Below are 23,938 nucleotides of genomic sequence, written 5' to 3'. Positions count from 1 at the left end.
AGCTTCTTGAGTGCTCAGCAAACTTCTCCAAGTGCATTAATAACTCAATAGTGATTGCTGTAGCGTTTACCATTTGTTTTATAACATATCATTGATACACTGTAGCAAAAGAGTTTTCTTTTATTTAACAAGTCTGGCGTGACCAGAAAAAACAAGCGCGCGCGGAAAACTAGCCTTTGCATTTGCTCACGTCAGCAGCGCACACTATTAGGCAAATGGTGGACACTGAATTGACCAATCAGAGCGCGCGTTTTACTTTGGTTATATTTAACAATTATTCGCCGAAGGCGAGGTGAATATCGTCGAATAATCCCCGAGACGAAGTCGAGGGGATTATTCGACAATACTCACCGAACCTAAGGCGAATAATTGTTTTAGTATAATTTCAGAGCTGAACAACAGAGAAATTTCTAAAATCATAACATTTTAGTAACATTTATTAACATTTTAGTTTAACGTTTTATATGAACCGCGCGGAGCGGTTTATATAGCGTCATATAAGGAACCGCTCGACCAATCAGATTGCTGGAAACTCTTTTTTCAGCTCTGAAATTATACTAATATAGTTTAATTTAACTTCTTGATAAACTGGCCTCAAGTCTGTAGATTATTTAGATCTTTCCCTTCGCAGATTTTCTGGCTTTATACGAGGAAGTTTCTACCACTCTATCTTTGTCCACATGCGCGTTATTATCTCAAAAAATTAAAACTTCTCTGTTTCCCTCGAGTGATAGCCCAGAAAAAGATAAGGAAGGTCTTCTTGCCTATCATAATTATTATAGGAAAGCACAGCTTTCCATCTCTGTCGCTGCGCTAATTATAACTATTAAAGGAAAGCACAGCTCTCCAACTCTGTCACTGATGCATGTCGACTGGACTCAATTCTCACCGCCAAGTGCAAAAGAAATCTGAAGTGAATGACCTTGAATGGCACCTAATTATAGAATGCACCCCATAAGTAAGTTCTGCTCGCTAATTATAACTATTAAAGGAAAGCTCTGCTTTCCAACTCTGTCACTGATGCATGTCGATTGGACTCAATTTGCACCGCCACGTGCAAAATAAATCTCAAGTGAATGACCATGAATGGCACCTAATTATAAAATGCACCACATAAGTAAGTTCTGCTCGCTAATTTAGTTGTAACTATTAAACGAAAGCACACTTTTCCCCGGCGCCAGTGATAGAATAGGAAAACTATATATATATGCTTCCTTATATTTATCATTTTATTAGGTTAGGCTATTTCTAAAGAACGCAAGCCATTATCTGCCTTGCAGTAACAATAATAGACTGCTCTTTTGTGATAAAGCAACAAGGTCCTACAGCTTAAACCTTATGCAATAGGTGATAACCGCTGATAATTCTCCAAAAGCTGTCCAAGTAATGATCTTGGCGAGCACAGTAAAAAGTTTCTGTAGTGTGCAAACCAAAAGCTTTCAATATAAGAAACGTGACTAAGACAGAAGGGTTGGTGCCATGCTCGAGTGATGATGTTAGTTTTCCAACATTAAAACCTGTACATGTCACCGACCTTTCTTTGCTAGTCACGCTTCGTATAACGAATACTGTACTCAGTGTGTTGTTTTGCACTGTGCACAAACTTTTCGCCGGACTCTTCAAGATGGAATTGCATTTATTGCATAGGCGTTGAACATATTTTGACTACAACGAAGTATTATTACGATTGTAGTTGGATAGGAAGTTAGTGATGCACAATTTTTGGTTGCGTGCGCCAGCGATAGAGTAGGAAAGTTGTGCTTACTTGCATTTATACGTTTATCGTTAGACTATGTTTTAATTACTTATGTAATTATCTACCTTGCAGTAACAACTGACTGCTCTATTATGAGAAAATAACAAGGTCTAATGACAACCTTACAGCGGTTAGTGATGACCCGATAATTGTCAGAAGGCAGAGCTTTCCAAAATTATCACTCCTGCATGTCACCAACCTTTCTTTCTATCGTAGTTTCCCTTCAAAAGACTCTCTCTTAATTTCATTCGAAATAGAATTAACAAAAACGTTCATTACTACAGTTTAAAACAAATACCCTCAGTAAGAAGTTTTCTTCTTGGTGTTAATCTCTAAAAGGGTATATTTAAAAATAAGGACCTTCTTGTTTGAGACACTTGATTAAACACCATGAAGCGCTCTGCAAGATATCATGGCCTCTTGAGCAAACTGAATGGGCTGCGGAATGCAATCAAATTGTTAATTTTGTCACTGGTGCATGTCTAATGAGATGTTCAATGCCATAAAACAACTCCTTTATCGAGAATTGCGAGGCATTTTATTTGCTTGAACTTCTTGTGAAGACACCTCCTCGGAAAGGTATACTCCGTTTTGGAAAACAAATGGCGGAAAATAGACAAAAGTTAAGGTCTTGCAGTCATTTTTTTTTATGTCTCCCTCTTGTTTGTTCATGGCTGCGCGAGATTTTATCTTCATATTTAGTTGCGTTTAGAGCCATTGACCCTTGCCATTTTGCCATGCCAAAGTTCATTTAACGACACACATTTGTCAGTGTTGTTACCTATATGTTTTCCTCGCAATAAGAATAATTACAACAGAACACAAAAACCCATAAATGGGAAAACGTATAATTTCTTTATTTTATTTTATCTAGATTTGTCTGCCATGTCTCCCAAGTTTGGATTATTGTTGCTTATGTTGGTACTAATGTGTAGCATTCAATATTGTAAGTATAAACATACGCATGCATGTACAAGAACGCACTGACGGAACTATGCACACACGCGAAGCAACAACTACACCGGGGAGTCCAGATTTCTTAAGTCTGAAGTATGTCGCTTATACCGAATTTCTCAAAAATGACATTACAACGCTGTGACCTGTGGAATTTCATGTCATGAACCAACGGTATGGGTCACGCTGAGAAATTTTTTCAGGGTTATGGTCTTGCCAACAATGGGAAAGAGACGTGTTTTATACGTAAGACCTCTTGAGAATTTTGAAAATCAATTGCCCTCCTTACGAGCAGAAGATTCATGCTTTAAAACATGGAGTCGCTCATTCCTGTGTACACAAATCCACGGGCAAAAAACTGTTTTTCTTTATCGACACAACTAAGACACTGAGCAAAATTAATTCAAGTATTCAGTTCCAGTTTCTTCTCTTTAGTTAATTTTGTTTTATTATTTTTCTTGAAGGTGGAGCACACGGTATGTTTGTAGATTTGCTGAGTCTACAGAGCAGGTTACCAAGAGGAACTACAAACAGACTTACTTTCCTAGTTGATGGATGATTGTCCCTTCCAGAGATAAAAACTATCGCTTTTATCTTTTAGCACTGTTGTGTAGGATCAAAGAAAAAATGTCTCATTTTTCGGTGTTTCACCGTGACCTGGTTTAAGTAGATGTATTTTACAGTTCATTTTAGATGGTAATAAGCTCTTCATTTGAAACTGGCAGATCACAACGATATCCTTCCTTAGGCCTTCGATATCAAATTAAAGAGCTAAGAACATCATAACAACGTAATATCATAACACCATCATGACAAATGAACTTGCTAAAGTGAACCCAAACACAATCTGCGTTATGTACGTCTTCCTGAAGTTCTCTATCGGTGATATTTCTCCCAAAGAACTTTGGATTGTTTAGCACGTTTAATCAAATAAACACAAACATAGGATTATCAATATTAATTTTCTTCCCAGAATGCTTTGACAAACAAGATTGTCGAGGGACACAACATAACGATTGCTATGATAGCTATCACAAGTTGATGGCTTGTCCCAGAACCTGTGGCGTATGTGGTGAGGATTTTACTGCTTCAATTTATAATAACTTGTTATGCATTGGGTTAGCAGCCTTAAGATTATTTTAAATTAGGAATCCCTGTTGACAGGCGAGGAGCCGACAAAATAAACTTTGTCAGTGGGACTGATGCAAAATTGTACCACTCAAATACCGTTCAACACGTTAGAAATAACCTGTAAAGTATGTTTTCACAAGAGAAGGAAAAATCTTTGTCATCTACAAGTGGTCTACCAGTGTACATTTTTGAACGTTCAACTGAGATTTGAAAGGTTAAGCAATTATTAGCAGAAAACCTCTACTTCTAAGAAAGTGAACAATTATGAGGAGGCCATGGAAGACCACGGCAGGCAATCTTTTACAATCATTATTTTTGGAAATAAATCGATGAAAATGAATCTACTTAGCCTTTTAGGAGAAGTAAAATCACGAACTGCATTTAACAAAAGGACTTTCTGATGCAGCGGAATTAAAAAACTATATGATCGAGTGTCACTAGCACTTCATTCCAGAACTTACCTAATTTCATTAAAATCTCGTTCGTCACAATCAAGCATTTCACTGAAGTGAAGGTAAATTATTCTTTTTCATATATGCATGGGGCAATAGGTTCAAGGGTTGGTTATTTACTTATTCATTTCTCTTTCATTTTTTATTTTTATTTTTATTTCATACATTTATTTTTTACTTTATACAATTATTTAATTTTGATTTTGATACTACAACTACTACTTTTTGTGATTTCTTAATTTAAGTTGTATTAGAAATACGAAAGCACTGGCAAATATTAACTGGTTCCTTTGACGATTGACCGTCCCGAGACCCTACAATTAGTATGATAACACAGTGCTATTAATACGAAAATCGGAATCAAAACCAACTTCCCATCTGTAAAATATCCTTTTGCTACCTTTGAATGTCATTCCTTAGGGACCAGTGATTATGTATCTCCTGTGGCGGGAATGAGGATCATAAGAACATTTCAGACCTTTGTTGTGGGAACAGACACAATTTTATTGTGACATAAGTAAAATCTTCCGAACCCCCTCCTCTCCCCTCCCTGGCGGCCCCTTAAAGAGTATTTTCAGCTGTATTCTGTAGTATTGGATTTAAGTTAAAAAAAAAAAAACAACAACAACAACAACCACTACAACAAAAACAACTAAACACGAAAACAAAGCAAATCCAAAATCAAACAAAACAAAATAGCTTTCCTTTATTTTTTTTCATTAGAGTCCTGCTGTGAGGATCACCATCCTGGCTGTAAGGCTTGGGCAGATAGGGGTGACTGTCGTTACAATCCAGATACCTTGGTCAGGATGTGCCCTGCTTCTTGTGGTGCCTGTTAGTGATTTTTAGAGACTGTGATCGGTATGTATATCGTCTTTTAGCTACGCAATATTTTTTGTTCACCTTTTTGCTTTCGGTCTATTTGCCTTCGGTTATTTGCTGAAAGCACAACAGAAAAAATGCCTGGTATAAATACCCTCGGTCTCTGGAAAAAAATCATAAAAAATATTGTCAGCTTTTGGATGAACAAAAGAGAATAAAAACATTGTGGAGCCAAGAAAAAATAATCATAACCTGCATTTATTTGCAGTAAAAAGTGTTCCTTAGATATTCAACTCAGTTTTAAGAGGGAAAAAGTGAAATTATTTAAAGCATCAATTTAAGCAGCTAAAAAAACCTACCAAGCTGTTTTTTATAGAAACCATGCTGAGGAAGAACTTTTCAGTTTTTTAGGTTTTTTGTTTTCTTCATCACACTGATGGTCTTCGCAGAAGATGTATTTTATTTCATCTTATTATATTACACGTTCTTCACTCTTAGAGAGAGCAGGTTGAGTTGCGAGACCAAACAACTGCTACAAAGGGGACGGCCATTATACAAGGCAATCAGAATTTATTATACATATCTTGTGGAGGCCTTGTGGTTGATTTCGATGCGAGCTCTGTTTAAGGCCAGCTGACTTTTTTCTTCTTCTTCTTAATGTTTTTTAATTTTTTTTTAAGGCTCGGAGGGATAGCTCAACCGATTTTACAACAGACTTTCAAGAAAACAGAGCGATGCTTTTATTCACTGCAACTGTGTACAGCAGTCAATACTAAAATGCTGACAATAAAACTGGGTTAAAAGTTGAATTTTTGTACTCTTGCTTTTTTTAAGAGGGTTAACTTGATGCTTTTCAAGTTCAGTCTAAGTTTTCTAGGAAAAATCTGATAATTGAGATTTAACTCGGACGACATAATGTCTCGTTACATGAAGTCCATGGCCACTAAAGAAATGGCAGTGAACGTGCGTCAGACCACTCATAAATAAATTTGCTGGGATAAGGAAAAGTTTAAATTTTTTTGTTTTTTTGAGATGGGTCTGTAAAAACAGGCACAATGGCAGAACTTTCTCGGCATAAACTCGGAAAACTTTCTTGACAAAGAAAACTTTCCTAATAATGTAATTTCTGTAAATGGATTAAGCATAAATACTGTTGGAAGCTGCAATGTCGACCAGCTGAGGAGCTTAGAATATTGAACGCCTACTATTCTTGATCTTTTGTCAAACAAAAGTAGTCGCTCTGATAAAAAAGAATTATCACCGTGTGACGAATCCGCGCCACAAAGGTGGGCGCTCTCCAACATACACAAAACACGAAACATAAACAAGCCCGAGAAGACACTCCGAAACACAACTAAATGTAGGCCTAGAAATATTTATTACCGTAACTAAGACAATATGGCAATTAAAAATTACAAACAACAAAATTAAAAAACAATAAACTAAATTATTTACCCTAATTGCAATAATAAAATAAAACTAAATTGCTAAATTATTTACCTAAATTACTTTACAAGAGTTTACAAGAACGTAATAATTTTAAACTAGAATGCGCTAACTATATTTACAAGAGTATTATTAAGATAAAAAGGAGGGTTTTTTTTTCAGTTCAGTTCGGTTAGGTTTAACCTTACGCCCGCGTACGTGTTCTTGTCTTGCCCACAACTCACCATGCTCCACCAACAAACGGTGCCCTGTCGAAAAAAACTCCAGTTTCTCCCACCAGGTTCCCGTCTCATTACTTTTCAAATTTGCTCGTTTCCTTCGTTTCAGCTTTGCTCCGTCTTCTGAGAACTTTGCAGTTTTCAACTTTTTACTTCTCATAACTTGACTCACTCAAACTTGTCGTAACTTGACTCAGTCAAACTTGTCGTAACTTGACTCACTCAAACTTGTCGTAACTTGACTCACCCAAACTTGTCGTAACTTGACTCACTCAGACTTGACGTAACTTGACTCAGTCAAACTTGTCCTAACTTGACTCAATCAAACTTGTCGTAACTTGACTCACTCAAACTTGTCGTAACTTGACTCGCTCAAACTTGTCGTAACTTGACTCGCTCAGACTTGTTGTTGAATCAGTTACTGTCTCTTCTTCCTTTAGCTCACAGTCTGGTAGATTCTTTGCACACCCGTTCCCAGGCAAATGGTTACCTACCGTAAAGTGGAACGATTTCTCTGAATGAATTTGTCAGAAATGATATTGTGCCTGGTCTTCGTTCCCTCAAATTTATCCACGCTCTTCGCTCGTAACTCGCCAACCCTCACCTCATTTTCTTCGTAACCGTGGCCAAATCCTTCATTAAATACGGATGCAAGGTGCGAGAAAAAAAGGGAAGAAAACTATTGAATATTTAGAATAAGGGTTAATTACATAAGTAAAGAATAGGAATTACTTGACTGATACAAATACTACACACTAGACATATCCTAAGAGAGTAAAAAAATGTATTAGATAATCCTAAGTTAATTCTTTTGAATGCGTTCATGACACTCTCCGAATTTTCGCAAGCTGGCTGTTTAGCTAGCTGTTGTTTTTTGCCTAGTATAAGAAACTCTGTTTTGTCGTCATTTAGCATTAGATTGTACGATATCATCCAGCTCCTGAAATCACTGATGCAGTAAGTCAGACTTTATAGCAGCATCCGCTTATGGCGACTTCGTCGCCGACATTATCCAAAAGTTACGAACTTTGCAAGTCCGCTCCACGCACTTTTTCTCTTGCGCGGGATGAAAGCGGGCAGTCCAGAGCAGGTAAGATGGGCCCATCTTTCCCGCTCGGGTAACCAATCAGAACATACGATTCGCTTCATCCTGCCCGCTCGGGTAGCCAATCAGAACATAAGATTTCGCTTCATCTTGCTTGTGGGCGCTGCCAGCTCTATCAGCCAGCTATATAATGAATTAAATCATCGCGCCATATTTTATTTCTATCGCTCGATAAAATGTGACATGTCTTATATAGGCCACACTAGAAAACAGTTTTTTCAGTCTTCCTAACAGTTTTCTTAAGAAAATGCGGTTGTAAAACAAATCACCTCCGTTTCTGTTGCAAACAGCCGAAAGAAAGAAAAACCTTCATGAGCACATTTTTTGTTTCTGAAATTTTTTTTTGGTCGTTCGGGACAGCGAGACTTTAGTCTTTTTCTTCAGAAAAAGTTCACCAAGAGAACTAAGTCCATGATCAGCCATCTTGAGCTCCCCTCTACCAACTAACTATAGCTACAAACTAAATCCAATATTGAAATTATTTCGAGGCAGTTTTCTCTTTTTCTCCTCCTTTGTATTTTTGGGGTATTCCAGCGCGACATGCGTGACCTGATCAATTAACGACTCACGTTCAGAGACCTTGAACATGACACTGGGATTAGCATGGACTCTCCTTTGGAATTGAGTTGAGTTTTGTGGCCTTTTCGCATCATGAATTTGTCGCTGGTTTTTTAATTGAAATGTAAGACTTTTCCAAGGCTTTATTTTCATTCAAATGCTGTACGCAACGTAAACGTAAACATATACTTCATCTTTGTTGGCGGAGTTTACATTATAGCAAAAGAAATAACCTGCCGGCAAAAGAAAAAACCTCGCGGCAAAAGAAATAACCTCGCGGCAATAAAAATAACCGAGCGGCAAAAGAAATAACCTCGCCGCAAACGAAATAACCTCGCCGCAAAAGATTATCTCGCGGTAAAAGAATTAACCTCCCGGAAAAAGAAATAGTCTCGCGGCAAAAGAAATAAACTCGCAGCAAAAGAAATAGTCCCGTAGGAAAAGAAATAATGTCGTGGCAAAAGAAATACCCTCGCGGCAATAGAAATCGTCTCGCGGCAAAAGAAATAATCTCGCGGCAAAAGAAATAATCTCGTGGCAAAAGAAATAACCTGGCGGCAATAGAAATAACCTTGTGGCAAAAGAAATAGCCTCGCGGCAATAGAGATAGTCTCGCGACAATAGAAACAGTCTCGCAGCAAAAGAAATAGTCTCGTAGCAAAAGAAATAATCTCGTGGCGAAAGAAATAACCTCGCTGCAAGAGAAATAATCTTGCGGCAATAGAAATAATCTCGAGGCAAAAGAAATAATCCCTCGGCAAAAGAAATAATCTCGCGGCACAAGAAATAGCCTCACAGCTGAAGAAATAACCTCGCGGTAAAAGAAAAAGACTTACGGCAAAGGGAAAAACCTCATAGTAAAAGAAATAATAATAATAAGTGATACTAAGGGTACTGCTTTACTACGCTCTGTAATTTGTCTGTAGAACTTGTGACACCTTCTTAACAAACAAGATGCAAAGGAATAAACAGAGCAACAGAGCTCATTGATGCCGTCGTTTATCAGTAGACAGAATCCTCATCGACAACTTCAGAATATATTTCTCACTTCTAATTGGGTGTTTTAATATCTTTCGTTTTGGGTTTACCAAAAGCGTTGAGACCTCTGAAAAGCAGTATCTATTTTTCTTTTTGTCGAGACAAAGTATGAAATGGAGGCGAGACTCACCAAGTGACGTTCCTTCTTGCTCTCCGAAGTTGGCGATCCTCTTCGATTATCTCCTTCTCTCTCTCGACTGCAACAAGACCGCATAAATAGAGAAGAAAAGAGAAGTAGTACCTCGTCGGTAAAGTGTTTTAAAGACGATTGATTTTGAAAGAAGGTTAGTATTTGAAAACGTTCCGACCACGTTTCCGCAATTAGGAAGTTCAAGGAATGATAATAGCGATAATAATAGTCACAATAATCATGGTAATAACAAATATAATAATCATCGTATATGAGAACGATCCTTCGCAGTAAAGCACTATTTGAGCAATAGTGGAAATCAGACCTGAAAAAAATTTCAGGCCTGTACGGGATTCGAACCACTGACCTCTGCGATACTAGTGCAGCGCTCTACCAATTGAGCTAACAAGCCAACTGGGAGCAGGCCATCAAATTAATTCGATATAAACCCGTAGATGATAAATCAAACAACAACAAACATATGAAACATATGTGTGAACTGCGGTTATGAGACCTGAAATTTTTTTCAGGTCTGATTTCCACTATTGCTCAAATAGTGCTTTACTGCGAAGGATCGTTCTCATATACGTCTCATAACCGCAGTTCACACATATGTTTCATATGTTTGTTGTTGTATAATAATCATCATCATCACCATCATCATATTAATCATAATAATAATTGATCACTCCCCCAAAGGGGCTTTTCAGGGCCTTTTCGGTCGCCACGATATCAACAATCTTTTCCCAATCTTTTCTCTAAAGAGTGGCCAGCACTAAGAAGCCTAAAAAAACGCAAAGACATTGTTATCAAAGCGGCCGACAAGGGCGACGCAGTAGTTGTTTGGCGGACCGACCTCTACCAAAAAGAAGCTTTGCGGTAACTTTCTGACACCTCTTGTTTTCGAAAGGTTGACAAAGATCTCACCTCCATTAATCAAAACATGTCAAAAATACGATTAACGAACTCATAGCTGAAAAAGAGTTGCCGCCACTGTAAAAAATCTCATCGTTACCACCCTAGAACCTCTTGTATTACTTTTCACCTAACATTTACAAACATAACAACCCAAGCCGACGCATTGACTCGGCTTGCATTTGTCCTACTGTCATGAAAGCATGGTAGTTAACAAAGAACTTCTTTAAGTGTATGTATTTCATTCTTTTACTCTCCGGAGGCAGCGTGGCCTAGTGGTTAGGGTGCTGGACTTGTAATCCGGTGTCCCATTGGATTTGTTCTCGGTTTCCCTTAGTTCAACTCTTTGGGCAGCGATTTATGCACTAGTGTGTATTAAAAACCTAGACTCACATAGTTACTTGCTGTAGACATCTATATTTATACAGGATAGCCCCTTCAGTGTGTTAAACACTGGTATCAACGTGGGTCCTGTTAACCACCCATCCCACCCCAGCAGAGGACATCCATCACGCAGTAATCTCGTGCGTGGGAAATTAACGTCTCCTGCCCCTAACCATGCAGGAGACGGGACCTCCATTTATTCGTCCCTATCCGAGAAGACTAGAATATCTAGACATTTCTTGATGTTATAGAGAAGCAGCATATTCTTCTCAATTATTTTAAGACCCTGAGTATTGGTCCAGCCGGGGCTGGAACCCTCGACCTCCCCCGCAACAGTCCAGCTCTCTATCCATTGAGCTAACCGGGAGGCGGTTAGTATGTATCTTTGCATCCATCTTATTTCAAGAATTCCATTCCCTTTTCTCAGTTTCTAAGACTTAGTCGTTTCTGTAGTGTTGACTGATTTTGTCGACAAATCAAGGTCACTGTGCCACTTTTTCGAAAAACGTGGCCACACTGTCTCTGTCGTTCAAGTGGGTCACTACCGCGCCCAACTTATTGATCGACAGTCAGCACTACAAACGTCACAGAAGGAAAATTCCGACCGCATCCTTACCATAAAAGATAACCTTGAAGTATAACTTCAAGTATACTACAAGCATACTGCACTCTACATCAATGATAGTTATACTGCAATCATACTTCAATAACCCTTCAATAGTACTTCAGTTAGTTAAGTACAACTGCAGTATCATTTTTGAAGTACACTTTAAGTATACTGTTTAAGTGAAAATCATTTTCTTTGTTGTTAATGTAGGGTACGAGTATACTTTAAATGTCTCACACACATGTAAATCAGGTCAGGTCTGATTATTTAGGACTGGAATAACTCTACTGAAAAGGTACTGATGCTTCAGTTGAAATATTATCAACGAACATTTTCCATTTCATTAATTCATTCTTGTTTTTCTCGTCATCATGTTCCCACCAATAGCGTAGCTCCACTTTCTGCACATGAACACACACACAACCCACAATTCCTCCATTTGGTCTGACGAAGGGCTAACGCTGCAAACGTTAGGTTTCTTAACTCTTTTACAGTGGCCAATTTACAATTTCAACTTAGTTGATAAAACCAAATTACCTTGGTAACCCCCACTGACGCAGCACCACAGTTTCTTTACTGAGAAGCTAATACCCCCATTATTACTTAATTTTCACATTTAGAAAATTGGGGAGAAAGTATGTGCAAGTCATACATGTTTTTCCTCAGGCTGTTTGAAAGGTACATTTAGTAAGCTCAAATAAAAAAATGTAGAGGAGGCATGATCTTTTTTTAGTCAGGTTGTTGAAGGACAATAATAAAGAAAACACTATTGTAAGAGATAAACACAGATAATGTTGTCATTAGTAAGCTAATGGAAAGAAATTAGTGGAGGACCCAATTTTGCCAATTAATTTAGTTGCAGCTGAGGCATTCTTGTGGAAAAATAAAAAACATAATCAAGTAAAAAGAGCAGTAGTATGTCAACCATTCTCTCTCATGGTGGTGTGAACTTCCCAAATTAAATGTCCACACTGAGGTAAAATCACTATACTTGAGCTGGTTAGGCAGGTTTCCAAATTTCACAAATGAGACCTGGCAAGCTATTCCTAATAGTTATTTTAATAAATATGGAGGAATATCTTTCTTACTGAAATGTAATTACAACTCTAAGCACTTTGACAAGAAAATGCCACTTTTTTTTATAGCGAAATGTTAGGCTATTTCAAGGAATTACGCAGTGGTTATCCTGATGTGTACCTTAGTGAATTTATTCTTTGGAACAATAAAGAAATTACAATAGAGAGCAAATATATTTCATGGAAATATTTGTTTGAAAAAGGAATTTATTTCATACAGGACTTACTAAATAGAGACGGTAAGTTATTATCTCAAGAAATTTTTAAAAGGAAATATAAATGTTGAACTAAACTATTTGAAATATTTTCAACTTATTGCCGCAATCCCAAACCATTTGAAGAGAAAAACAGAAATATGTCAGAGGAATAGAATATTTTCTATCTGTCTAAAAACAAATGTATCTCTTTAACTAGATGTAGATGTAAGGATTACCACAAATTACTTCAGGAAAAGATTAGGATGGGATGCCCCTCTCGATGAGGGACTTTTTTTGAGGTACTCGCAATGGTTATCGGATCTGTCAAAGGCCGAATATATCCAGATCCAAAGATGTTATCTTTCAGACGAAAGCGTAATTTCAACTCAATTACACGGTTTTGGAGATGGGTCAGAAGTTGCGTACGCGGCAGCAGTTTATCTAGCTAAGAGTTGAGACGAGTCAACGAGTCTACGTTCGGTTGTTGTTGTCTTTGAGTTTTAACTTGCGTTTATTTTAAATCCCTGAGTTCGGAATTTTTACGGAGTGAAAGGGTATTATTCAAACCGAGTGTTGTGATCATTTTAATTACATATCTTCTACGGAGTACGGACTCTAGTTTGTTTTTTTCGTTATTTGATTTTTTACAACAAACGAGACGGAATACGCAAGCATGCATCAGTTGAGTATGATCCTGGCACCAACGCACGCGCTCACGCCGTTGCCGGACTCCTCGAATCGCTTTTTTCCCTATTTTCTCTTTTTTTTTTTTTTGTTGTCGTTACTTTTTTATCTTTGCACGAAGGGCCTAACTATAAAGGTGGACCTCGGGGTGATTGCAACGAGAACAGGCCAATCTTGGTCCTTTCAGTTATTTATACAGTTATCGAAAGGCACGCTGCAAACTCTTTACTTGCTTACTTACAAGATAATGGCTTGATTTTCCGAATGTAATCAGGATTCCGACCAAATCACCCGACGGAGACGGCTCTCATCAAGCTCACTGACAAATTTCTGTTTGACGTGGATGGTGATAAAGTATCAGGCCTTATCTTTCATTGACTTCAAAAAGGCCTTTGACCTGGTAAGCCATAAGGTTCCATTAGATAAGATAGGAATATAGAGCCGAACTGTTCGAACTGTCAAGTGGTTTGAATCGTATCTGAGTCAGTCTGTTGAGGTTAATAGCACTATTTCCTCTCTTATGTCAGTTAAACAAGGAGTACCCTAGGATTCAATTGTTGGACCTATATTCTTCTTGCTTTTTGTTAATGACTTGCAACTCTATGTTAGTAATTCTAACTTTCTAACTTTGATATTTGCGCGGATGACGCAACCCTTTCATATGGTACAACCTGGAATAATGAGAAATCATTAATGGAAAAGTTTATCTCAGAGGAAAAAGAAAACATTGGAAATTGAGCTAGAAGAAAAAAATGTACCTCAGTGAAACAAAACAAATCCATGTTATCGACTGGCAAGCCTTTAAGGAGGCGGTCGGGCATAATAATAATAATTACACAGCATTTGTAGTGCGCAAATTCCATGTGGATGTGCTAAAATGCGTAGATAGCAGAAGGAAGTCCTGATATCCACAAAAGTTATACCGAGATCGAGCAAGTTAGGACCCATAAACTCCTGGGAGTTGAAATTTACAAGGATTTGAACTCTGATGCAGTTACTGGTACTTTATGTAAAAAGCTATATAAAAAAATTGGGCTTCTAAAGCAACTCAGCCCCCTTTTAACTCATCCACAGCGGGAAACGTACTCTATCGCAGTAATCAAACCCACTCTTTAATATGGATCAAGTGTCTGATCATCTACAAACAAGGCTAATCAAGACAACATTTTAAGACTTCAAAAGAGAGCAGCAAGAGTAATTCTGGATCCGCCTCCCAAATCAAGATCCGTGGACCCATTTAAAACCCTAAATTGGATCCCATTCTACCAAGACTCGTACATCAACAGAAGCTCACTGCTTTATAAGAGAATAAAGAAGAACACTCCTAAATATATGAACGATATTTTGAAAGCAAACTCAGCTATTCATAATAGGAACACTCGATATAACAAGTTAAATCTAAGGTGCCCGATATATAAGAATGTTACTGAGGATGGCCGAAGTTTTACCGTGCGTTTAAGGAGAGGAATTCCTCTCCTAGAGCACTTAGAGAATCTAAAGCATCATTAAAAAAGGACATCCTAAGTAAACAGAAAGTTGATTTAATGTTTTCCAAATCATTTGATTATAGATATCTATGCGTTTCAACACACTAGGTATTCGCTATTCTAAGTTATCCATATGACTTTTAGGTCTCGGCAACCTCCATCTATAGTAGCTTATGGATTGTATAAATTATGACTAATAATTCTTAATTTTTATTTCAACTATTGTGATACCTTCTCATATTTTACATTTTCACATTTTTAAATTGACGTATTTATACATTTTGAATTTACTTCTATATTTATTATGTGATACATGTTTTTGTTTCGTTTTATTTGAAGGCCACTGGGTCATCAGTTCATTAGTTCTGTCACTGATATGCATGTGTCACCCACATTAAATAAAGTTACTCACTTACCTTCATACTTACTAAGTGAGTAGCGCTACGAAGCTATAACATCGTCAGCCAGTAAATTGTCAAAGAGTAGTGGCAAGTATGAAAGTTGACAGAGAAAATGAGTTCCCACCCAATATCCGCATTGTTTGGCTTTTATTGACGTGCTTTCAGCCAAAGCATCTTTTGAAAAATGACAACAACCGATTCCTACTCATGGAAGCGCGTGCATCATTGATCAAGTTTTGGCACCACTGCTTTTGAACGCCTCTTCAAGCAACAGAAATCTCTCAGTGTGAGGACAGATAAAGCATTTTTAACCTGCTGGTTGCCAATAACCTTTCACTATAACCCTAACGCGAATCGCGAAAGGGTAACACGTTAAAATGTTACACACAGACACTCACGTGCTTATAAATCTCCCTAAAGACGTGCGCACAAGTCACACTTCACGTAAGTTAACTGTAACGGTCTTCCTAACTAGAGACATACTCTGTCTTCTCTGAGATGGCAGGAACCTTGAGAGTACGAGTACCTTGGAAAAAAATGGAAAATATTTCTAAGTTAAAAAAGGAAAGTTTTATGATTCAAGCTGCATATATACAATAAAAATTGATTAAGTACGGATTACAAGTCAGTTTACAATTAAAATAACTTATAACCTGGTTGAAGACTTTTTCTGTGGTAGCAACTGATGAGCTGTCACAAATGTAAAAGGTAAACACGTAAAAGTATCGATCGAATGGAAACTCCGACTTACCCGCTGGTAGATCAACTGCTCATGTCTTAAGAAATATTGGTAAAATCCGTATCAACCAGTCATATATTTTGGACGATTTGAAATCCACTCTTTTATACTTTTAAAACTCTTTGATGAAAGATGTAGAGACGCAATGTATAGGTATTCCCATGGCTAGATATCGGAGGGTGAAATGATACAGGGGAGGGAAGATTTTATCGTCTAGTTTGATATTTTACGTCTGGTCTAAGGTAAAGGGCTACTTCTTCATTATGACATTACAGCAGTTGAGAAAACTCTCTTTTTCTTCAGGTTTAAAAATTTGATTAACAAAAACTTCTTAGATTAGAATGTACAATTTCTTGCCCGACGAGGACTGGGAAGGGGATAGAGGAATGGCACTTAAAGCTATTCTGAATGAATCGTTGAGCTTGAGATTTCTCTGCAATGTCCGTTCGATCTTGAGAAGCCGTCGTGTGACCTTTTCCTCCTTTTCTGTAAGAGCCTAAAAACTTTCACTCTGATAATGATGTTAATCGAAAGGGTGAAAACTACAGTTTATCTCTACCAACCTCACTTCAACAACAGCTGAGCATTAAAAGATAAATCTGAATAATGTTCCTTTTTCCCCCTTACACTCTCTTCACCCTTATAGCTAGGCTAGGCCACTTAAATGGCTTGGCTGGCTAAAGCGCTTTTTTTTCTGTCTCGTTAATGAATTTTCAGATGCATTCGGGCCGTGTGAGGTGACTGGAGGTAGTTTAGGAAGTTCTGGGTCTGTACTAGGCCTTTGCACTGCCCTTGATGAAGTCCAGTGCTACTGGTAACCTGCAGCGATCCCCTGCTGAACCTGCAATGGACTACAGAGTATATGTATCATGCAATCCAGAGGAAGTAGCTAGTAGTAATACTTCCTATCCGCTGGTGTTACTTTCTGTTGTAAGCCTAAGATACGATTCCGCAATATCGGTGGCTCAGCCTAAAAGCAAGATTGAAATTTTTTTATAAGGGAGACAACAGTACAGTTTCACAGGGAGTCTTGCATTCTGTGAGCCAACCGCAAAGTGTTTATTGTCATATTACTAAAATGTGCACCCCATTTACTAATCACCAACCTATGCGTGAGCGCATCTGTGTTCTGTGTAAGATTTCTGTAGCTTCGCGTCGCAAGTCATGTCAACGTCTCATTGCTAGCTAATCACTTTTATAAACTTCTTTTCCACTTCACCATCATGAACATTATTATTGTAACTACCGTTTCTTTAAGCGCGTCAAATAATTCTCTGTTTTAATATGGTCTTAACCGATCGTCCTGCGAGTAATGTTCCGCACTCAAAATTAAAAAGGTGAGCATAAATTTCAAGCAAAGTGCTTCTTTTAGAGTTTCAAAGACAATCAAATCAAGAGACGATCTTCTAATTTTTCTAGTTATAACCACATATCTTGATTTTGAAAGAAATCTTACAAATTGAGATTCAACTAGCTTGGTCCGCTTAAGGAGCGATGCACAACTAAATAAATGTCCACAGCTTCTGCTCGAGTTCCCATTATCTTAATGTCCCTGATAAGATCCCCTGAGGAGTTCGAAGAAAAGAGTGGCCAATCAAAAACCTTAGATTTTTCTCAAACAAAGTATCACTTGATCTAGGAATTTTCTCATGTTTTTCTTCGCTTATTTTATCCCTCCAAATCGGAGCAACAGCTTGATAAAACGATTTCCATTTCCGGTGACAACGACTTTTGTCCTTAGAAGAGGTATATTGTCAGACGCCGTAAATTGTTTATTGGAAACGTTAAAAAGTACGAAAACAGGCTTAAGACACATAAATATAACTGAGAAGACTTTATTGAGTAATTTCCTAGCGATGTATGGCTGAGTTTGTAATACTTCGAGACCACTACGCGATGATGATTTCACCCGATAAACCTTACGCAAGGAGAGAGGTTTTACTGGTATGTTTTATAACATATTTCGTGCTTATTCGAAAAAAAACTTAAATTTCCCTAGTATCAGGTTATCTTAATCCATTTATGATAAAAAAGCGTTAAAACCCGTTGATCTCTTACCGCAACTACACCAACTCTATGAAATAAATTACCGTCGGTCCGTTGTGCAAATAATGTACAATCTTTCAAAAGACTTCTTAAAACTCACCCATTCCAAGAGGCTTAGAGCTTTAGAATAGTTCTATCTAGTTCTGAGCTCACCTACTTTTATGAGTTATATTTTAATTTTAATTACCATAATATAATTGCTGATTGTAAAGCGCAATTATAATATCATTACTGATTGTAAGATTGGAAAGCGCGAGAGAACATCTCCGTATGATTCCAGCGCCAGAGAGGTTTTAATTTATTGTTATTATTATTATCTGCCTATAAAATCGCTCTTTTTTAACGTCAAAGCAACCTCTCGCCAAATGTCTCCTTCTAGCAGCTTACAATGTTTGACCAGTGGCGATCCCACAAATCTTTGCGCAAACTGAAGGATCCGTTCATTGATATAATCGATTTGTCGCCATACTTTATGATCATGACCGATGTTGAGAGAAGTAACATGACTTTTAAGTCGCGCTATATTTCAAAGGAAGTCTTTTGAATGTGTAAGATTGGTCCATGTCAGGGTTTTCCATCTGAGTAGTTAAGAAGCATCATGAGGCCATTTGTGACAAATTTCTAACGAACAACGAAGGGAAATCTGTTTTACAACTATCATTTGGTTCTGTCACGCTTTGTCCTCGATACGTTTTCTCTTGCAAACCTCTCAGTGTAGAATAGGTGGCGATTATAACTGAGCTTTTGACCTGGAAGGACTTTCACGAGGAAATTTCTGAAGAGTGCACCTGTAGTTTAATGATGAGTTGAAAAAAGCGTTCGAGATGACTTGGCAAGGACAATGCTTAAGGATTTAAGCACAGTTTTTCTTCAGCAAGTTTTCTATCAAGTGTCTTTGATAAGCTCCTTCTACTGGAAAAATGTATGGAGTGGTAAGTTAAACTTTCCACTGAAACTTTCTGGTGAAAAAGTGTTGCTGTAAATATAAACGGCCTATGCTTTTTCTATTGTAAGTCTGTTCTCTTTCTCTTGATCGTGAATGTCTACAAGAGTAATTTTTTAGCGCTTTGTTTAGCCAGAGACTGGAAAAATTTTTAACACGCATTTGTTTTCAAGTGTCTTATTGCTTGACTTCTCCACGCTCACTGAGTCTTAAAAAGGCTTAGAGCAAAATGTGCTCGTAAGAAAGTAATTCTCATGCCATAAAATAAATCGAATATCATAAAAAAATATATGCCTGTATAGATGAAGCAAAGAGAAACTGCTCACAGCAAGGCAGTCGAAGCCAGGCAATTGAAAGCTATCGCGTTAGTATAAACTGAGTTTGCAGTTGGGGAGCAAAGATACCGATCACAGACACTTTCTAACAAGCACCACTGGAAACAGGGCAAGCCATGAACTAGCTTTAAGGTTGGTATGACTTTCATATTTAGCTTCCCGCTCCCGACATTAACGATGGTCTTTATTCTGACAGAAATACTCTACCAAATGAATATAGATATATAATTAAATAGGTAATAAAAGGCAGCAGAAAATAGTGTTGATCATCATCCACTTTAGAATTGCTAAGATTTTCCTTCCTTGGAATTTAACCAAAAGAAAAAAGAGACAGATAGGTAAAGAGATTAATTTTTAGTTGGTAAGCTAAGGAGTAATAGAGCGATAATTCCAGTGAATTACATTTGCTCTTATCCGGCTCATCAGGGGTTGAAAAAGCGACTTAGTCTCCCCAGGCGTGTTAATGCAAAAATATCCGCAGAAATATTCGTTGAGTTCATCACTTTGAGAGTCCATGCTGAAGGCTCGCGAGAGGGAAGTAGGGCCCCAAACTGAAAAATTGGCAAAGGAATCATGTCTGGAAGATTTAGAAAGCGAAAGAAAGCTGTGGAAAGAGGATAGTGAAAGGGAAAATGTGGGGATAGGAGCGTCGTGTGACATGGGATGACTGCGATCTCAAAACTATGTCCACTTTTCTGGGCAGTTTGTGAGGAAACAAGTTTCTTTCATTTTTGACTTTCAATTTCGCTTCTCCCCTCTCCCTTCCCCGCTATTTTGTTTTCACGCCTGGCGTGCGTGATTTTTTGTTAACTGGTTTATCGCGTCGGGGACTTTGGGCTTGGACTTGATATTGAAAAGAGGCTGGCGTGTACATTTTGCTCTTGTATGTTAGTCTTTTTTACTTATTTTCAGTAAGGAGTTTAGTTTGGGTTGTTGTTGTCTAATTCCTCAGTTTGGAATTTCAAGTTTAAGGAGTTTTAATTTAACTACCTATTGTGAATTTCAATTACATTATTTCTACGGAGTTAGGATTCTAGTTTCTTTCTTTTACTTTTGGATTTCTTACATGGTGCCGAGACCCGAAAATTTGACTCACTTAAGAATTTCCTCTCTCAGGAAATGCAACTGCTGACAGGAAAACTCATGCCCGCTAGACGGAAACTACCTTTAACAATCTGTTATCTACCAAGCTACGTCACACGTAAAGACAACTCGACGGATTCATACATCGGACTCACTGTAATCGACTTCAAGACCCGCTACAACAGCCACACCTTATCGTTCCGACACACAAAACACCGCAACGCTACCGAACTCAGTAAACAAATCTGGACACTTAAAGACGACAGCATCGGCTATTCCATCTCCTGACGCATTCTATCTTCACATCTGCCCTACAACAGCTCAAGCAAACGATGCAACCTATGCCTTAAAGAGAAATTCCTAATCATCTGCCGGCCCGACCTATCTACACTCAACAAGCGTAACGAACTCGTCTCTTCCTGCCGACACAGAAACAAAGCCCTCCTACTCAACAGTTGACTTGACACTTTTCGCACCAAATCAATTATGTCATTGAAATCCCCTGATGAGTGGGCAACCACGAAACAGGTCTGTAGGGATGAAATGTAGTTGATTTTTTTTTGCTTATCACACGTTATATCTTATTACATGTTTTGTTGCGTTGTATCACTGAGTATTTTTACTAGTTGTTTGCCTTTTGACTCGCCTTACGGGCTCGTGAAAATACAAACAACGAGTAAAAATACTCATCGATACTGCAAATACTATGTCTAATAATAGATTTATTATCCGACACGCCAAATTGTTATTTCAGTGCGGGCGAATTTCGCGGATATTTCTGAGTGCAAATATCGCGTGACATTTGTACTCATCTCGCGCTTTACTTGTATTCTGCGAAGCACATTTGGATAATAAAAAGCATTACTCGATGAGTTTGAACCTCCTCTTGCGAATCAATTGGAAACTTATCGGATTGCTCTTACGAAAAATTTAATGTCCTTGGAGCCCTGGACGACGAAATTCTGGCTTTAATGACAGAAGAGCATATATAGCGAGGATGAAATCCAGCAAACTGGGAACTTCAAGGAATCTATTTATCAAATGATGTGGAAATTGACGAAACCATAAACGCAGTTGAACTGGAAAGGGGCGCAAATACAGTGATGTCCATTCCTCTCTCTAATTCTAATTCGTTCACTGAAAATCTGGGAATCGGAAAGGCAAAACTATCGAAGATTGATCTAAAGAAGTGAATTCTAAGGTGATCCCATTTCTCTCAAACCATTCTAGGACTCGTTTGTAATTGCTGTCGGTGAGAACCCTGGTTTATCGGATTTTGACAAATTCAATTATTTGGGAAATTTTTTGGAAGGGTCAGCCACAGGAGCCATTCGAGGGCTACGGCTAACAGCAGAAAAACTACGAGTTAGTCAAATCCACCCTAAAGAGACGATTTGGGCAACCCCAACTCAGATTATCAATCGTCACATGAAGGGATTAGTGAAAGTATCAGCTCTAAGCGCGGACAATGATTTGAGACGTCTACGCCTTCTTTATGATCGAGTTGAAGCAAACGTTCGAACTTTGCAAACCCTGAGAATAAACTCTGAGTCGTATGGAAGCTTTTGATTCCCCTTCTGATGGAAAAATTACTTCCGAATATGCGTTTGATAATTTCAAGGGCTGTGGATGAACCAGAATGAGACTTGGATGTTTTTTAATGCATTTGACCGTGAAATTGAAGCGAAAGAGCGATGCGAGCCGATTGGAACAAACCCGACCGATCCCCTACCCCTAAGAAACCTTTCTCAGTGCGGTCAAGAAAAAGTAAAGAGTTTTTGTCTCCTTCAGTCTTTGCTAATTGGTCTGAGGAATCTGTAACCTGTACCTTCTGTAAGCAAGGGCACCCCAGCGCGAGATGTGCTGTAGTCACTAACATCGAAGCCACAAGAAATCTGTTGAAACGAGAGGGCTGCTGCTTTATTTGTTTACGTCGAAACCACTTGGCGAGGAATTGTTCTCAAAGCAAGACATGCTGCATTTGCTTAGGAAGACATCACATGTCAGTTTGTGAGAAAGCCAACAGCCGTCTTCTCACCTCAGAAAACACAGCTCAAGGAAATAAAGTAATGACCGTAAATGTCGTAAATGAAAAAAATCGCCGAGAAAGCAAGTCCTCTTCAACAGTGTACGTGTACTCAAACACGTCAATTTTGTTGCTAACAGCCAACACCTCTATGTCACAGATCAATCAACCTCGTTTTGGCTCTGCTCAATTCTATTTGACAGTGGCAGTCGGCAGAGCTACATTACCAAAAGAGCAAAGGAAAGATTGGGAGTGTTTCCGAAGATAAAAGAGAAGCTACCCATCAAAACAGTTGGAAAAGAAAAGGAAGACTTACAAGACCGTGGCATTGTCGAATTCTGTGTCAGAGGATTGAGTCAAAGCTTAGGTGTTCAGATGACTGCTCTTACCGCTCCTCTCATCTGCAGTCCTTTGAAGAATCATGCCGTACAGTTCGCTCAACAGTCATACAGTCATCTGGAAGACTTAAAACTTGAAGATCAATCGTCCGAGGACTGTGGTTCAAAAGTGCCACACCCATACCTCTCCCTCCCCGACACTTTAGTGGAAATGAACAATGCAAGAAGATCACAATTCTGTTTGCTACACCAACAGTATTTTTTGTTTTAATTTTTATAATAACATAATGCATGTTTACTGAAAAGTTTGTGTTGAGAGTTTAACATATAACTGATAATACTCTCATCAGTCTAATTTTTATATGAGACATAATTCGCAGACCGGCTCCATATGGCACGCCCGCAAACAGCAACTTTAAAATAACTTTTAGATAAGATTGGTTTTTGATAAGCGTGAACGTTATCAACCTCGCTTTATTCTATCGGCGTCTTTTATTCTATTGGCATATATGTTTTGTAACTCGTGTACTATTAGTGAATCACCTTTATATGGTTTTGTGCTGTTTACTTTGGCTCGTTATTGCATGCCTCCAAAAACTAAATTACTTGCACATGAAAGAACAGTGCAATGAACCGCACGTATCAGACGTCCCATAACCTAAACAACAAGTGAGTACGCGAGAATTAACTAAATGTATAAAGAGAAGTCTTCACTCACCTGCTCCGATAAGAACAGTCTCCTTGAACTCAACAAATATTTCTGCGGATATTTTTGCATTAACACGCCTGGGGAGACTAAGTCGCTTTTTCAACCCCTGATGAGCCGGATAAGAGCAAATGTAATTCTTACGGCCAGGCCAGTAGGTAGTTAAGTGTTTTCTATGTTTGGGGCAGATGATTAAACATCCTCTCTAAACATACCAATACGTCCCGCCCGGTTTAGTATCAGTTCCGATTCGCTGACTTCTGCCTCTCCTCGACCACGCTTTTCACTAATTCCAAGACTTATGAGGTGCGAGGTAAGTAAGTAAGTAAGTAAGTTAGTTATGATTGTAAGTAAGTAAGTA

At 38.2% G+C, this 23,938-nt stretch overlaps 2 long non-coding RNA genes and 1 pseudogene across 2 annotated transcripts in view; 2 read left to right on the top strand and 1 right to left on the bottom strand.

Moving 5' to 3' along the window:
* LOC148742493 (uncharacterized) overlaps positions 1 to 23,938 on the bottom strand; it is a 307,714-nt gene that overhangs the window by 55,374 nt on the left and 228,402 nt on the right. The gene's annotated exons all lie outside the window — the stretch shown is intronic.
* Positions 3,217 to 6,360, top strand: LOC148742503 (uncharacterized). Its single transcript, XR_015992854.1, has 3 exons — positions 3,217 to 3,782; positions 5,017 to 5,154; positions 5,796 to 6,360. It is a non-coding gene; the product is annotated as an uncharacterized LOC148742503 (long non-coding RNA).
* LOC148742502 (uncharacterized) lies at positions 15,739 to 22,140 on the top strand (annotated as a pseudogene).

The sequence above is a fragment of the Stylophora pistillata genome, chromosome 1, assembly GCF_964205215.1.
Source record: "Stylophora pistillata chromosome 1, jaStyPist1.2, whole genome shotgun sequence".
In the NCBI taxonomy this organism is placed as follows: domain Eukaryota; kingdom Metazoa; phylum Cnidaria; class Anthozoa; order Scleractinia; family Pocilloporidae; genus Stylophora; species Stylophora pistillata.
Note: the sequence above shows the minus strand (reverse complement) of the source record. Positions and strands in the feature narration are given on the sequence as shown.